Source organism: Embiotoca jacksoni, unplaced genomic scaffold (genome assembly GCF_022577435.1).
Source record: "Embiotoca jacksoni isolate LCO1_2020_lvr unplaced genomic scaffold, fEmbJac1.0.p SCAF_3, whole genome shotgun sequence".
Classification (NCBI taxonomy): Eukaryota; Metazoa; Chordata; class Actinopteri; family Embiotocidae; genus Embiotoca; species Embiotoca jacksoni.
The window spans coordinates 5410901-5428550 of NW_027185381.1; the positions used below are offsets into that span (position 1 = coordinate 5410901).

The 17650-nt window shown below is 38.6% G+C and overlaps 1 protein-coding gene across 4 annotated transcripts in view; it reads left to right on the plus strand.

Moving 5' to 3' along the window:
• LOC138206449 (alpha-1,3-mannosyl-glycoprotein 4-beta-N-acetylglucosaminyltransferase C-like) overlaps positions 1-17650 on the plus strand; it is a 63566-nt gene that overhangs the window by 13463 nt on the left and 32453 nt on the right. The window contains exon 1 of one of the 4 annotated variants that reach the window (XM_069163170.1): positions 11578-11950. The exons of the other annotated variants lie outside the window; for them this stretch is intronic. The gene's annotated coding sequence lies outside the window, so the exon portion shown is untranslated. Of the gene's footprint in view, positions 1-11577; positions 11951-17650 lie in introns of those variants that run through there. 4 annotated transcript variants of the gene reach the window in all.

Here is a 17650-nt window from a genome sequence, read left to right on the forward strand (position 1 = left end):
GGCAGTGCTTTATCCAGAGTAGTGTGATTAAAGTTTCCAGTAACTGCCAAAAATGCACCGGGATGCTGAGTCTGAAGTTTGGACACAGTGGAGTGGATGATGTCTGCTGCTGTCTTTGCGTCAGCTGATGGAGGAATGTCCACAGCGACAACAATGGCGGACGAGAACTCCCTCGGCAAATAATACGGGCGCATCCCCACTGCTAGAAGTTCAATGTCTGGGCTACAGAAACGTTCCTTCACACACACATGGTCGGGATTGCACCACCTCTTGTTCACATACATTGAAATCCCTCCACTTTTCTTCTTACCGCTCTGCACAACGTCTCCGTCCGCCCGAACAGTCCTGAAGCCGGGTACGGCCGCACTGTGGTCTGGGAAATGTGAGTGCAGCCATGTCTCAGTGAAACACATGATCACTGCACTCCCGGTACTCCCGGTATTCCCTCTGGGTCTTTACCAGCGCGCCGAGTTCATCCGTCTTATTGGCCAAGGACCTCACGTTCCCCATTAAACTCGCCGGTACCAATGGTTTGTGTTTCCTCCTCTTCGCCTTCATCTTAGCACCAGCTCTGCAACCCCAACGTCTTCTCCGTAGTTCCTCTGGGATTTCAGGCCTCGCTCTGGGCAGCAGCAGAGGTTTACTCAGTGCAATCAGCTGATCGCGCTGAGTAAACAAAGGCCCCAGTCCACTGTACATGGCTCTCTGTTACAAGGAGGGAAAAAAGTAACAGAAAAGCCACCAAAAAAGAGGAAAAAAAGTTACGGTGCATTGCCTGACCGTTGCTTAACAAAACGTTAAAGAAAACAAAAACAACTCAGAAGAGAGAAAAATTGAAAAAGTCTTCAAACTAAAACGCACACCGGGAACTGCTGCAACAGGCCGTCACTAGCGCGGCGCCATCTTTCATCAGTTTCTACTTGAATGTGCAAAATACTGGGAGGGGAAATGCAATGATATTTACTAAACCTGAAAGTAGAAATAGGAGAAGTGATTGCATGTGTGTTTTAGTATGACTGAAAGGAACGTATTAATCAACGTCAGGGTGGTCTTATTGGTTAGGTGTAGGGAAAGCAAAGAATACACAAAGAACGTGGTTTTCCATCTGTGTAAACATTTTATAGTTTGTAGTTATTGAATGAACTGGATGATGATTTAAAACCAGTAACAAGGAGGAACCACGCAATACCAGTAATTCAAAAAAACTTCTTACGACTCAGTATTGTCCTGCCTCTGGGTCATTCTAGCGTATCGCTGCAGGGATGTCCCACCCAGTCCCAATAGGTTTGCTGTCCCAGATCCTGAATGTGTCGCTGCCCCAGGTCCTCAATGCTCTGTCACACAGAATTCACAGGTGAATTCATAAGGCTCGCGAGCACTCGCGAAGCACTGAATGAAAAGTCACCTGCTCATCACAGAAAGAGCTGGACCTGCTAATCGGTGTTTCTTAGCGGATCTCATCCACTGTCCCTCCTCTTTTATTTGCAGACGTTTTAATATAAGCTGTTTTTTTTTTTTTCTGTCTAATATCTTGCCATCTTCTCATAATTTCTATTGATCTTTTTGTTTTTCCCATGGCATTGACTTCCTTGCTGATAATCTCCTATGTAGCCTTTTGTTCTTTTTATATTAATATTTATTCATTTCAATGGGATGAGATTTCCTTTCGCTTTCGCGGTCATTCTGTTAGAACAGCTGAAATCAGTTTAACACACGCAAATACCTCATTTAAATAGAGCAATTTGCACCTGATATCCAAGACGCAATTACTTTTAATAAATCAACCTCAAAACGGGTGCAAAATAAATGTGCAAACTTTTGGAATAAACACACAATTTAGTACCCTTTATTTGAGATCTTATTAAATCAGGCCCACTTGAGTACAAACATAGTTATAGAAAATGTGCATGTTTTCATATGATGGAAATTTAAGAGACAACATTGTCACAGAGATGGTTCATAATGAGTCCTGCTCTGTAAACACAGATGAAGTATTTTTGAAAAGAGCATTTTCATCGGAGAATGCTCTGTTCGTAAGAGTCTGACTGAACTGTCTCTAATGGACAGACATTTCATTAGAGGCTTTGTGGGTGAAAATGCATTACACTTTTGAATTCTAAAACAAAATGCATCCCCCTTTATCTTTTTCTTTATTTTCTGTTTCTTTTCAGGCCATTTCATTTTGTGATTGAGGATCCATGCCAACCCAGAGTGCAAACTTCCCCACAAACAACAGACAACCTGACCACATCAGCAGGCAGGATAGAGTTTTGTTTTATTAAGGTTTCAAGTTTTTTATTTTGAATAGTGCAACCCTTTCTTTTCAAGAGTTTAGCGTGTGAAGCATTTTCTCACACAGTTGTCAAATTAGTTGTAATCACACATTTTAATTATTGCCACAAATGCAAATCTGGTCACCAGAACAACATTAGCGCTAATTATCAGTCTGTGTCATCGTTTCATCCAAATGTGATATTTCACAGCTTTAACTGTATGCAAAATCTGTGAGGAACGCTTGTGTTGAAATCGTGTGTTTTGCATCAGTTAACAGTGAAGGAAGAACAGCAGACATTTTCTTTCCTGCGATTTATAAACTCTTACACATGGATTCCACCAGGCACGGGTCTGTCATGTAGCATTCAATCCTCTGCACGGCTTCATACAAAAAAAAGTATTTTATCTGCCCAATTTTGTTGACTTTCATTTTTACTATCACACTTACTGTAATTTGTACCTGTGCAGTGTATACAGGTACATGGACAAGGTAGTAACAGTTGAAGTGACCACTGCTGCAGCACAGAGTGAAACAACATGGAGCACTCCTGCTGCTAAAAGCACTCTCAGTTCAAAAGCCAAATCTTGATTTAGTCATTACTCTTGATTTTTGTGCTTGTAGCAGGTTAACGGAAAGGAACATGGCTTTAGATCGTCATTGATTCTGACCTACCTAAAGTAAAAGAAGTAAACTTTAAAAACACTTACCTGATACAGTATGTACTTCACAAAATATGTTCTAGACAGGTTAGAACTCTTTGTTCAGAAGAGAGAAAATCACTAATGTTAAATTCAGAAGATTAATTATTTTTGAAGAACTAAAATTTTCTAAATGACAGCAACTTTAACAGTGAAAAGGTTTCACGTTTTGACACCAATGTTCAACATTGTGCATTAAAGATTCATTTAAACAGGTGCTTACTCAGCAGCAACTTACTTTTCCTGTGTTCACCTTCCTAATGGGTGCTGAACATAATTAATCAAAGCTACCTTGTGATAAACACCCCCCAGTAATTGTCACTGCAAAAAAGGGAGATGTTTTGACATAAATAGACACTATTGATACTGAAAGGGTGAACATATAGGTGAATAGGCTGTTGCTGTGCTGTTGAACCTTTTAGAAAGATTCTGATTCTCTAATAAAATTGCTTTAGGGTGTGATCTTTACCTTTGATTTTCCTGGAAGGAAGAAATTCGAAAACGATTGATTCTGCAGCATTACCGTGGAAATGAAGGTCATTCTCTTTCTTGCAGAGAGTTCGATGAGAAGGTTGATACCACAGTATGAAGCTTCAATCAGCTGCGGGGTTAACTTAGCCTAGTAACAATGACCTGAAACCAGGGCAAACTACTACAGTTGTACAACATAGTTCAGTCGCGATGAGAAGGTAAACTTTTTCAAAAACAAATTTTTGGATCCCCTTGAACGTTTCATTTAGTGACATCATCAACTAATAATGAAAATGTATGATATAATTTATACAGCTGTGTCATAATTATTCAAATCCTATCTAACATTGCTGTATTTTAAGTACTTACTACTATGCAAGGTCAGCAAATTGTTACAAAATGCCCTAAAGTGTTTGAGAAATCTACAACAACACTGAATCTGTTTTTAGCTATGATACAGAAATAAATCCTATGCAGCTGTTTAGACTGAATAGCAAACATGGAAAAGACAAAAGAGCTTTCACAAAAGCTGGGAGAAAAATGTGTTCTTTTAAAACCCCATTTTCAAAAAAGTTTGGATGCTGTGCAAAATGTAAATAAAAACAGAAGGCAATGATTTTCAAATCACATAAACCCATTTTTAATAGAAAATAAACCAACAAATAAGTCAACATGTTGAAATTGAGAGAAAAAAAAAAAAAAAAAAAATATGCAAATGATATGCTTATTTTGAACTTGATGCCCGCCAGTCTCAAAAAAGTTGGGACAGGGACAACAAAAGACTGGAAAAGTTGTGTAAAGCTAAAAAAAAAAAAAAAAACATTATGATGGAACATCTCACAAGTAATTAGATTCAGAGAATCTGGAAAAATCTCTGTACACAAGGGACAAGGCTGAAAACCAATGGCCATGATCTTCGAGCTCTCATGCATTAAAAACAATACTGTAGGGCAAATCATGCTAAGAAACGCTTCTGAAAACAATTGTCTGTGAACACAGTTCATCGCTGCATTCACAAATGCTGGTTAAAACCCTACCATGCAAAGAACAAACCATATATAAACAGGACCCAAAACACCAGATCCAAACTTCTATGGACCCGAGCTCATTTAAGATGGACTGAGGCGAAGTCGAAAAGTGAAATCAAACTCTGAGATTCTTTTTGAAAATCATGGATGCTGCATCCTATGGGCTAAAGAGCAGAGGGACCACCCAGCTTGTTATCAACGTTCAGGGTTGCTTGCACATCTAGGAAGGAACCATTATTTTTGAACGATATATAGAGGTTTTGGAACAACGCCCTTTTCAGGGAAGGCCATGCTTATTTCAGCTAAACAATGCCAAACCACATTCTGCACTTATTTTACATGCATGGCTCAGTAGTAGAAGAGTCCAGGTGCTAAAGTGGCCTGCCTGCAGTCCAGACCTGCCTGCAGTCCAGACCGGTCACTCATTTACAAAAAATGTGGTGCATCATGAAATAAAAATTATGACAAAAGAGACCCCGAACGGTTGAGCAGCAGACATTCTATATCGGGCGAGAATGGGACATTTCATTTCTAAAACTGCAGCAACTGGTCTTCGGAGTTCCCAAACATTTACAGTGTTGTTAAAAGAAGAGGTGATGCAAAACAGTGGCAAACAATGCCCCCTGTCCCAAATCTTTTGTGACGTGATGCTGATATCAAATTCAAAACAATTACACAGTTTCCATAAAACAATAAAGATTTCTCAGTTTCAACATTTGATATGTTGTCTAGGGTCTATTTGCAATTAAATATGGATTTACATGATTTGCAAATCATCACATTATTTTTTCATTTACATTTTACACTGTTCGAACCTTTTGGAAACGGGGTTGTAATGAAAAAGCCAATGGTTTAAAAAATGCGATACTTCAAGCTCCTTAGAAACACCATCTGTAATACTGCTATGCACCTGCAGCAGGACCTGCTAACTAAACACAGAAACTTTGTCGCTACATTCTTGACCAAAGATTTTGAATTGAATATTCCAAGAAAAGATCTATAAACTCAAAATGTAGAGTTCTAGAAGGTTTTTTCTAATGGTATGATGGGATGTGATATAAGTAAATATGTTTTCATTAACTTTTAAACAGAATGTCTTGCAGAATAAAATGGTTTGAATGGGTTTGATAGCAACGTCAGAAAATGCCTTTAAATATCAAAATGTGTTGTTAAGTTCTGACAAAAGATAGTTTTCAAATTGATTTTGTATCACCTTGTCAATTTTTCCCTTAAAGATTTCCTGTTAAGACGTGATCAGTGTTCCATGTTGGAAGATGGTGTCACTGTGACACTATGGTAACACAACCTGTACCCACATTGCACTGTGGTCCAGTGAGGCTACTTATTACCTGTGAGCAAAGTAGTCCTGTAAACTGAAGATCAAACTAACCATGATATAGCGTTTTGTCTTCATGTTTTACAGTGCTGAAAAAAATTCACCCTTGACCTTAGGTTGTTTTGGCCAAACAACAACCATTAGCTGAATTTTACCTATCTTAGGTAGTTTGTTTGTTGCGTCCATATTGATGATTAAGAGGCAGATTTAGTCCACATTTAAGTCTCCAACCAGCTGATGTGTTGAGGCAAGTTTTCGTTAACGATGCCGAGTTGTTCCTGATGAAGATTACACTAATAAGCACTTGAATTGTCACAGGACATAACACCTGCCTGTCTTTTTTTTTTCACATCTCCCTGATCATTATTCAGCCACACTTGAAGAGCTCAGTTCTAAAATTAGGTGCCGACTATGCTCCAAGATATAAAGTAGCCAAGGATGAAAAGAATATTCATTTTCTAACATATGTATGCAAAGAAAATCCTCCGGCTTTCTTTTATTCTACTATTCTCTGAGCCTTGACTTTAGTTAGAACTTCCCCTGAAAAAACAGTTGAATCAGACAACAGACTTGTAAAATATAAATAAACTATGTTTTTGTGAGCTATTTTTTAAAGATTTATTTCTTCTTTACGAATCAATGGGCTTGGGGCTCACAGTTATGGAAAACTTATAAAAGTTTTCAAAGATTAAGTTATGCTTCATGGGGGCAATAAGCATGATTTCCCAATGAAAATATGTTTATTTAAGAGTGAAAGGTGACTTTGATCCTTTTTTGCTATTTCCCATTAATTTAGCTCTGGTGGAAGATGATATACCCTCTGTAAATCGCAGCTATTGATTAATATTAACAACTCAATAAATGCTCTGCCAGCTGCAGAGACTGGATGATTCCAGGTTGTTGTATTTTTTGTCTGAAACTGTAAATCCAAACTGGCACATGAAATCAAATCTATTTCAGAAATACTAAATGAAGGGCTCCAACTACACCTACTTAATCACATTATAATAATAATTTATAAAATAAAAAAAACGCTCTTGTATTGCTTGTGTATATGTTGAACAGGAAAACAAATAATATTAAACTCTGAAAGCCGCACTGCCACACATGTAAAGCAATATCTGGCATCTTTACTTGAAATGGCAGATTTGTTTTCTGTTGATCAACTAATCAGTTAATAGACTAATTATTTCAGCTCTAAATAAAACAAATTTATGCAGTATTTAAGTGTCAAACACTGCCTCCCTGCTTGAGGCAAATTTGGTTAGAAGACATTTCAAACTCTAAGTGAACTTTTTTTCTTGAAGCGCAGTGTAAGGGTCAAAGGAAAGCAAAGCATATTCAGCATGGCATCTGTTGTCTCTGGCAGATTAGCCTTTTTATTTAACTTTTGTTTCAAAGGCGTTTGATCTGCCTCCCTCAAACTTAGGAGAGGAAGGCCTACAGCAGTCCCACAAGGCTTAATTATCCCTCCGACTGATAACAACCTGGTAAGAGAGGAGGGTGGCCAGGATGAGAGCAGGAACCAAGGGGAAAAGAGATGGTGGGATTAATGTAGATTGTCTGATATTACCTGGCCCCTGATCAAAAGACTGTTGGCAGGCGGAGCACATAATCCTCTCAATTTCTCCTGTCAATGCCAAAAACCTCTGGTACTGTGTAGCTCAATAGTTAGAGCAATACTTTACTGGTGGGCCTGCGCCGAGTGGGAACATCGTGTTACTGTAAATACACATCTGAAAAGATAAATCACATTCAAGATTTCATCAAACGCACAGATCTGAAGCAGGGGGAATTTTTGCAGCTGTGTAAATATTTTTTAATGTTAAAAAAAAATGTCTTTGAGGTTTTTGTTTAATGTTAATAACCCCATTCATTCTTTCATATTACTCACTTTTAGTTGTATTATCTGTCGATGTTTTAGTCCACAGCCATTCTGGCCAATTCCCTTCTGTTTGCCTCACCTTTTTGTCATCTGATGTGTGTCTCAGCTGCGATAAGCCTGCTTGAAGTTCTTAAAAATCTTTAGATTCGGATTTCTTTGCTCAATGACATTTTAACAATTTGTCTTAAACGAAAAGACTAAGATGATGTTCGAAAGAGAAACGCTAAATTGAGGAGTACAACTAAATAAAGACAGAGATTTGGATAATTTTCTACTAAGGCTAAATATTTTTGTGACATTTATTTTCTAAGTATGCTTTTTTGAATAGAAATTACAAAATTAAAAAAAACTTTCTTTTGAGAATTAATTCTGGTCTGATTATGTCTATTTATTTCAGCTCAGCTCAATGATTTTGACTATTTTATTTTAACATTACCAGAAACGATACATGAAACAGACACTGGTTCTAAAAGTGGTTAAAGCTGCAAAGTTGTGGTATATATGCAGACATGAGCAGATACATATTAATTGTGTATCTCTATTTTTATTTAAAGAACACATCAATTTTATTAAAGCAACACACTAAACTCACTCTGCTACAACTTTAGAATGAGGCCAATTATAGCACATTCAAAACCATAAATCCTGTTCTTAAAAATGGGAAGCTCACTGTGCAATCGGACACGTCTTTGTGTCGTCTATAGAAAAAAACTGCACACAAACTACATTTTCTATCAGGTGCAGAATTGTCCATTGATGTGAAAATGTGGAAAAGAGTATCAAAATCATTAAAACCTGAGGGAAAGTATGGTTTGCAACCCCCCATTTTGAAGGTAGAACATGTGTGTATGTGTGTGTAGACGTGTACTTTCAGCTTGTTATTTTTGTTCAGAATTAGGACCTGGCTTTAAAAGCAGAACATTTATCCTCAAAAAGAGATGTCACAATGCTAAGCTGCTTAAAAAAACAGAAAAAGCAGCTATTTGAGTTTGTACTTTTCAGTGCTCATCTGGCCCCTAAATTTTGTGATACAATACAATACAATACAATAATATTATTCAGTTATTATAGCATCATAACTGATATTTCTGATGTTAGACTGTCAGTTGTTGGTTGAGAACATTCCTACAGTGTCATTGTCTTCCACACTGAAGGTTAACTTCTACAGGTGATATCAAATGATGATATATTATGATATCAGATATGGGAAGAAGTGAGCCAAGTGTCCGTGTCTAATGATTCAAATATCCGCTCTCACCTCTGTTAGAAAAAGTAATTATGACAAAGTCATGTGGGGCCAGAAGAGGGCAAGTGGACGAGTATAACATCAGAGCATCCACATTGAGATTTAGAGGGTTTTTCTTGTCATCAGAAAATCTGTGATATTTAAAGTCAGAATGAAAGTATGTTTTAGAGCATCCTGCTTCCCTCTTGTGATGGTGTTGAAGAAGGATGTTGGAGCAGGGCAAAGACAGGCAGCAATCATTTAATCGTGCAAACTAATGGTTGGTTAGATAGGCAAAAGCAGTTTTATTATAAATGGAGGAGCAGCTGGATTTTGCATTCATTTTATTAATTCCTTTTGATTTTGCGTTAAATAAATTTAAAAAAAAAAACTGACTAAATGGTTTGTTGTGGTTGGAAAACTAAAATGTCAACAAAAAAAAATCACTCCACTATAATTTAAACACAACTGGCAAACTATTGCCAATAGTACTACTATTGAAAATTTAATTTAGGGGATGCTTGTATAGTTGAATGGTTGGGGCACACGTCACGTAGACGCAGCATCCACAGTTTGATTCTGACCTTTGTAGTAACTCATGCCCTCTTCTCAGTCCCCAGATTGCATGTCTGTCTTCACAACTCATCAAATAAAGGCATAGATGTCAAAAATGTACATATACAGTGATCCAAAAGTCTGAGACAACATTGAAAATCTGTCACATTTTCTTGTAAACAAGGCAATATTCTGAAACTGCGAGGATTTAGAAACATTCTCAGGCTGCTAGCTCTTAAAAAGGTTACCTGATTCAGGCAGTCGGCTCGAAAAATGGTTCACTGTTAAAGGGTTAAGAATTATTATGTTTTATAAAGAATGTTTATAAAAGTGCAATAGCCTTAAATATAATTAACAATTGTAAAACGTAACGTATTTTCTTTTGAAATATAGTACGAGCATAAAGAAGCATAAGTGCTAATGTACTAACAGAACACAAAATACCTGAAAAAAGTCATTTACATTTCCTAAGTGAAATACTTGCTTTGCATCCCTGCTGCTTATAATAATAACATAATTCATTATTAACTCATCATCATAATCTGTGCCAGAAAAAAAAGCTTACAACAAAACAGTGTATCAGTCAGACTGTACCAACAAAAATACATATAAATGAGTGATGAGCAGAAATAATACTGTTCATAATGAGCAATTACCAAGTTAGTCACTTTACAGTTCACTAATTACTGAGTGTGCCATAAATTTGGAGCCAGAAGGACAATCAGATGGAAGCTTATCTGTCCTCCATTTATATAATCAACCTGGTGATCTGTGAAGAGCACACAAATCAAATTTCCAACACATGGTCTGTGCTGTTTATGATGGTGAGTCAGATAAGGGATTATTTCACAAATTAGCAGGGATATGCTCTTCTTTGACCAGAACTGAAACCCATCACTGATTGGATCAGAAAAGCATTTGACATTCAGAGATCGCTTCTATCCCTCATATTGAAAATCCCAGAGAGGATTTCACCACCTCTTGCCTGCCTGCTACTGAGCTCTCTAATTCCATTTTCTTCTTTTCCATTTCTACTCTGCAATAGTGCTGGGCTGCATAGCGGTGTTATCATTTGTTTTTCATTGGAATACTAAGTGGTATCACATGGATGTGATATCTGTGGTTGCTCCTGTTCTGTGATACAGGTAAAGTGCAGTGGATACTGGTTGTAGTGTGCTTCATTTCCAGTGGAAGTGCAACACCTGACCGACTCTAAATCAAGCAGGCTCAAGCACCAGTCACCTCAATGTTTCATTCAACTTTTCCATGTTAAAGAGTTGGGTCAGAAAGATTGAGATAATGACTGATAATGAGATAATGAATTCTAGGTCTAGTAAACTACTATAATTACTGCTTTCAGCGCTAATTAGCAAGACAGCCTGGTCAGTCATTGGTCAGCCATGACAGCTTCCAGAGCTCACCTCTGTTCTATCTCTTCTGTTTACTCCCCCCTGGTATTTTGTTTGCCAGTGAACACCATTTTGTTCAATTCATTTCATTCATTCAAGAGGAATTTTTTTTTGATAATGAGCGAAGCAGTCAGTTAGCCAACTAATTGGCACAATAGTTTAGGTTGGTCATTACTGAGACAATAACTCCATGCAGTTTATTCAAACAACTTATGGAGTTCTGTCTCAGAGGTGTCTGCAAACCATTGCTCTTTTGTGGAATAACTCAGCTTCAACAACTTACCAATTTTGGTTTTTCATCCCCGTCAAGATCAACACTGAAAAGACAGCATGCTAGTGGTCAACAGTATTCATGGATCAAGGTTGACTTTAGAAAGCAATGTGCAGATTTATTTCACCCTGTAAGCAAATCCATAAATTTTGGTGATTCCATTTGAATGAATTTGCTGCAAACTGGTGTTTGCACCTGGCCTTTAAACTCAAAACTATATCTTAAATCACAGGTGTCCAGTATAACATGCTCTTGAGGCAGCCACCTCTGACAGATGTTTAAATTATGTGGCAGCATGCCCAATACATCACTAATACACACAATTCCATATACAAGGAAGACATTTTGAGATGAGGGTCATGGCATTATTCATGCCGACTAAAGAGTGAAATAGAGTGTGTTATGACCGAGCCGGTTCAGGCCATAATGACGGGAGGTCCACACTGTAAAACTGGATTAAGTTAACATTTTAATGCAAACAGCAATAAACTGTTCACAAGCAAAAGAAGACAACTCAACAAAAACTCAAAGGCTGCCAGGAGCCCGGCTGTCCGTGGAGAGAGAGCGAACACAATGAGGAAGCTTGGCTTTATGCTCTTCCTCTCAGGTGAAGCTGATCAAGGGCAGGCGGAGCTCCACACCAAACAGGACACCATGCCAGCCAGGCAAAAGGACAGGGCCAAGCAGACCACATCAGCACAGCAAGTGGGTGGGGACATCACCTGCAACAGAAAGCACAGAGCAAAACAGGAAGGAAAAGCTGACGGCCCGGGCCGTCACAGTTGACTTTAAACAAGGTATTTAATAAGCATCATGTTGCTCCGTGATGCAAAAGTAAGATTCTCACTACGTTTTTTCCCCAATATTAACGATTTAGATGTACAGTATGTCCTCCGCATTTCAATCTCCTTCCAGCTAATGCGTTGAAGCATGTTGCTGCCCTTAATGCTGAGCCATTTTTGAAAAAGACCACATTAATAACCACCTGAATTCTCACAGAAAATAGCAGCTGTCTTTTTTTTTTTCATGTGGTACAAAGAAAAGTATCCTGACTTCTGTCACTATTATGTTCTTACCCTTGACCTCTCTGAAAAGTCTCCCTACAAAACAACAAGTAGTAGCATGAAGCAGGAATGCACTCATCCATCAATCCACAGTTACAAGTTAGTTAACACTGCACAGAAAATGACAGATAGCACAATAGTTTACCGAATCTTCAAAGAGCCCTCTGCTTGATTACAACATAAACTTTTATGTTCAAAGGAGAGTTTCAGAGAAAAAGTGACAGCCCTCATTCAGTATATTTTTGTTACCCTTACCTTGGTACACTGATTAACAGTTATTTACAGTGACAGTAACATTGACTAAGGATGTTCCAGAGAATCACCCCAGTGTTGTATTGACTCAATGCAACACAGGAAGCAGTTCAATAAACTGCTTCAGGGCCACTTCCTGGTGATAAATTGTGAAAATGTTTGACTTTACAAGTCTGCGGGATGCACCTGAACGCATCCTTTGTTTTACTGTCAACTGAGATTGTTTCATTTAACTTTCAGGTTTCATTAAGAACACAGCTTTCGAGGGCTGTCTCCCTCTGAGGATTCAGTCTCTGGGTTGGCACCCAGCTATAGCTGTCAGTAAAGTGCACACAGCATCACTCATGTTTATCTTCCCAGCCAGTCTGTGATGTTTTACAGCAAAGAGATGATGGAGGAAAAAGGTTGAAGGTGAAGCTTTCTGTGGATTGAGTGCTCACTTTTTGGAGATAAATTCCCTCTGCATTTCCAAGCAAGCTTTGGTAACAATTTCAATTTCATTGACTTCTAATCTGATGTGGGCAAACTATTTTCTCATAAAATAGGTGGGACAATCTTCATCATTCCAAACCCACTTTCTAATTCCAATTGAGCATCGAACTGTGCTTTAGATCTATTCTGCCCTCTCCAGTTTTAATGTGGTGATGGCATTCCTGCCACCAGCCTGTGAAGGTGGGCTAAATATGCAGAGATCCCCAGCCACTCCACTGCTAAGAAATAACAAGTAAAACATAAAAGCAGACAGCATGATACAGTTTCAAATAGATACAGTCACAGCAGCGGAATATTTTCTTATGTCAGCCTGAACAGGTATGCATATTATAAAGCAGATTATGCCTAAATTGACAGGGACTGTAGATTTGGTAATTGTTCAGAGATTATTGCATGAAAGATGCTGCAAACTTTAAAGTATCCCAGCAGGCAGTTACATACACAGCTCCTCAAGTTTGAATCAGTTGAGCATGTGTTCCTCTGAAAGTGTGAGGTCAGCCAGACGTCCCGACTTTTTGAAGGACCCAGTGTCAGAGTTTCCTGACAGAACCTTTTGATTATCGTGGATGGCGACAACATGAAACAAAGAGCATCTGAAAAGTATTTTCTACCTGTGCAAAGTCCTTGGCTCACCTCACTCTTTGAGCAGCATGAATGTGGAGGAAACAAAAAAATTTCATTTCAAACTCCCAACAGACTTTAAAAGCATTACGATGGGAATTTTCTTTCAAATTATTCTTGTATCAAATCTGTCGGTGAGGATCCAGTTTGTTTTCAGGCCAAGGTCCATATAGAACAGAAAGGGGAAATGTAGATGTGTTAGCATCTAAGGTACATTTTAAGACCTGAACAAGGTGATAAAAGGGACACATTACTTTTGTTATAGCTAACAAAACAGCTTTCCAGCATTGGTTCTAAATTTTTGGAGCAGAATATCAGTCAATATGTTTAGAAAATGTGATACAATGTGACATGTTATAAATCAATTGACATTTATGTTCTAAATGCAATAACTCATGAGAAATAAAAACACTTATGATCAGTCATTTCAATAATTAAAACTCCACATTTGCTTCAGTAAATACTTACATCCTGTCACTTTAATTGACACTCAATAAACCATGACAGCAAGATGAAAACGTGTTTTTAGAACTCTTTGCAAATGTATTAAAAATCAAAAAGTGAAAAGTATTCACACCTGTAATCTAGTACTTTGTGGAGCCCCTTTGGCAGCCATTACATGCTCTTGTCTTCTTGGCTAAGTCTCTTACAGGTTTTGGATACCTGCGCTTAAAATCACATACTTACCTGAGTACACTTACATATCGTACTCTTACATGTTAGTACCCTTACTTGTGTAGTACTTGAATTTTGTCTCAAATTTCACTCTGCCACTCTGCACTTACTGGAAATAACTAACATTTTAAATGCATCACCTGCCACCATATCTGTTTAATTACTTTACCCAGACATAAATGTGTTTCCATGCCCTCTATTTAACGCACACAATAAACATACCAATGGCTTCGACCCAACAGCAGTATGCTGGAACTTGTGAAAATAAACACGTAAGGCCTGTGTTTCACAACAGCTGCAGCCTTGGCTGAGGCTGTCTGGCAATATTTTTGGTTTGTAGTCCCACCCTTTCCAATATGTAGCCATAATGGCAACTGTGGATTGTAGAAAGTGTGTTTCACACTAAATTTTTGGACCGCTTAGAGTACACTATGCGAGTACAAACAGTGCACTGCATGTTTTCATACTTGACAGTGTGAACACACTTTTATGCATTCAAAATAGTGTGTTACGTACCTTCACGATTTGGAACCGCATCTATCCTTTGTATGCTTCCTTACCTCTCTTTTTTCCTCGAACACCTGTTTCCTCTCAACAGTGGCAGATTTTTTCTTGTTGATGTGAAACTGTTTGTCCTATTTGGCATCAGCAGGGCCTCTCTCTGTTAGTACATAAGTATGCCATTTGAAATCCATCACTGGATTTGCAGAGTTTATTCTATGCTTCCTGCCAGATCCTCTCAAACTCCATCAGACTGGATGGGAAGTGTCTGTGAGCTGCCATCTTCAGTTGTCTCCACTGATGTTCCATGTGTTTTAAGTCTGGGCTTTGGCTGGGCCACTCAAAGACGGTCAGAGATTGTCCTGATCCGAGGTCTGAATACTTTCTGAAACGACTGTGTTTTGTTGCATTGTTAACTAATGAGTTAATAAGGAAAATGTGATGGAAATATGCCGTTTATGTTTCATGTCTTCACTTGACATTACAGTCTCCTGGCCACTCCACATAGATTGAATGTTATATCTTCTCTATGCTTTGTCTCTTAAGTGGAGCGGATGCTTGCCTGAAGAGATGTAAGTCACATGCTTTATACAGTGGGTACGGAAAGTATTCAGACCCCTTTACATTTTTCACTCTTTGTTTCATTGCAGCCATTTGCTAAAATCAAAAAAGTTCATTTTATTTCTCATTAATGTACACTCAGCACCCCATGTTAACAGAAAAAAACAGAAATGTAGACATTTGTGCAAATTTATTAAAAAAGAAAAACTGAAATATCACATGGTCATAAGTATTCAGACCCTTTGCTGTGACACTCATATTTAACTCACATGCTGTCCATTTCTTCTGATCCTCCTTGAGATGGTTCTACTCCTTCATTGGAGTCCAGCTGTGTTTAATTAAACTGATTGGACTTGATTAGGAAAAGCACACACCTGTCTATATAAGACCTTACAGCTCACAGTGCATGTCAGAGCAAATGAGAATCATGAGGTCGAAGGAACTGTCCAAGGAGCTCAAAGACAGAATTGTGGCAAGGCACAGATCTGGCCAAAGTTACAAAATAATTTCTGCAGCACTCAAGGTTCCTAAGAGCACAGTGGCCTCCATAATCCTTAAATAGAAGAAGTTTGGGACGACCAGAACTCTTCCTAGACCTGGCCGTCCAGCCAAACTGAGCAATTGTGGGAGAAGAGCCTTGGTGAGAGAGGTAAAGAAGAACCCAAAGATCACTGTGGCTGAGCTCCAGAGATGCAGTAGGGAGATGGGAGAAAGTTCCACAAAGTCAACTATCACTGCAGCCCTCCACCAGTCGGGGCTTTATGGCAGAGTGGCCCGACGGAAGCCTCTCCTCAGTGCAAGACATATGAAAGCCCGCATAGAGTTTGCCAAAAAACACATGAAGGACTCCCAGACTATGAGAAACAAGATTCTCTGGTCTGATGAGACCAAGATTGAACTTTTTGGCATTAATTCTAAGCGGTATGTGTGGAGAAAACCAGGCACTGCTCATCACCTGCCCAATACAATCCCAACAGTGAAACATGGTGGTGGCAGCATCATGCTATGGGGGTGTTTTTCAGCTGCAAGGACAGGACGACTGGTTGCAATTGAAGGAAAGATGAATGCGGCCAAGTACAGAGATATCCTGGAAGAAAACCTCTTCCAGAGTGCTCTGGACCTCAGACTGGGCCGAAGGTTCACCTTCCAACAAGACAATGACCCTAAGCACACAGCTAAAATAACAAAGGAGTGGCTTCGGAACAACTCTGTGACCATTCTTGACTGGCCCAGCCAGAGCCCTGACCTAAACCCAATTGAGCATCTCTGGAGAGACCTGAAAATGGCTGTCCATCAACATTCACCATCCAACCTGACGGAACTGGAGAGGATCTGCAAGGAAGAATGGCAGAGGATCCCCAAATCCAGGTGTGAAAAGCTTGTTGCATCATTCCCAAGAAGACTCATGGCTGTACTAGCTCAAAAGGGTGCTTCTACTCAATACTGAGCAAAGGGTCTGAATACTTATGACCATGTGATATTTCAGTTTTTCTTTTTTAATAAATTTGCACAAATTTCTACATTTCTGTTTTTTTCTGTCAAGATGGGGTGCTGAGTTTACATTAATGAGAAATAAAATGAACTTTTTTGATTTTAGCAAATGGCTGCAATGAAACAAAGAGTGAAAAATTTAAAGGGGTCTGAATACTTTCCGTACCCACTGTATATATCCCGATTTATTTTCAGTCTGTTTCCATTGTTGCTTATGTTGATGCACCAACTTTTCCAACTCAGCCAAGCAAAAAAATCTTGTTCGGAATCTTTTGTCTTTTTTCAGAATTTTCTGTGTTTGATTTCTGCAGGCACAAACTGAAAAATGTGCATAAAAACAGGTGGAAGGCCTCTTTTCTCTGCCGAGCTTCTCTGTGCAGGGTTTGTCATAGCAGGTGCTCCAGAAAGATGAGATAGTATCACAGTGGACGAGACTGAGAGAGAGAGGATTACATCGGTGACTTTGAACAAGAAAGATGTCAGCGCAAATCCCACAGTAAAACTGAAAATCTGCTTTTTATGAAACACTGTACCTCATATATTATGATATCAGCCTGAAAATGTTATTTAATTTAACCATCTACGTGCAAGCAAAGGTTCAATAAATAAGATTTTTTTTTTAAAAAGAGGGAAGAGAGGAGTATTGGCTTGAGGAAAAAAATTAGAATTGATCTGTGGTTTACACTTCCTGCTGTGAATTGTTGTGCTGGTAGTTGAAAAAAAAACCTCTGGTAGAGTCAGCCTCTCATTAGTCTTCCAGGCAGGCATGCAATTCTCAGGTTGGAAATCAGAATGACTTCAGATGGCTTAAAACTCTTAATTGATGAAGCTGAGGTTGGC